The sequence below is a fragment of the Bison bison genome, unplaced genomic scaffold (genome assembly GCF_000754665.1).
Source record: "Bison bison bison isolate TAMUID 2011002044 unplaced genomic scaffold, Bison_UMD1.0 scf7180017864234, whole genome shotgun sequence".
Lineage (NCBI taxonomy): Eukaryota > Metazoa > Chordata > Mammalia > Artiodactyla > Bovidae > Bison > Bison bison.
This window is the reverse complement of record NW_011494806.1, coordinates 31,009-31,252: the sequence shown is the minus strand read 5'-3', so window position 1 is coordinate 31,252 and position 244 is coordinate 31,009. Positions and strand designations below refer to the sequence as shown.

The 244-nt window shown below is 40.6% G+C and overlaps 1 pseudogene; it reads right to left on the bottom strand.

The window, feature by feature from the left end:
• The window catches only part of LOC104993147, a 1,710-nt pseudogene extending 1,472 nt beyond the window's left edge, over window positions 1–238 (bottom strand).
• Window positions 239–244: the final 6 nt, after the last annotated feature.

Here is a 244-nt window from a genome sequence, read left to right as displayed (position 1 = left end):
CTTGATCAATTCCACTTAGCTGATGATTCACAAGAGAACTGGAGAATTCTTTCAAATCTTCATAATCATATTCTTCTACAGGTTCAACAGCTGAAGGTTTGTCACGTCATGAGTAAATAAACTGAGCAGCTGTTGATGGCGAAATACAATAATCATCCTCTACAGACTGGCCATAGAGGTCATCATCTTCAAAATCTTCATCGTAGTTATAACCTCGGACATTCCGATGCCGGGCCATGACAGC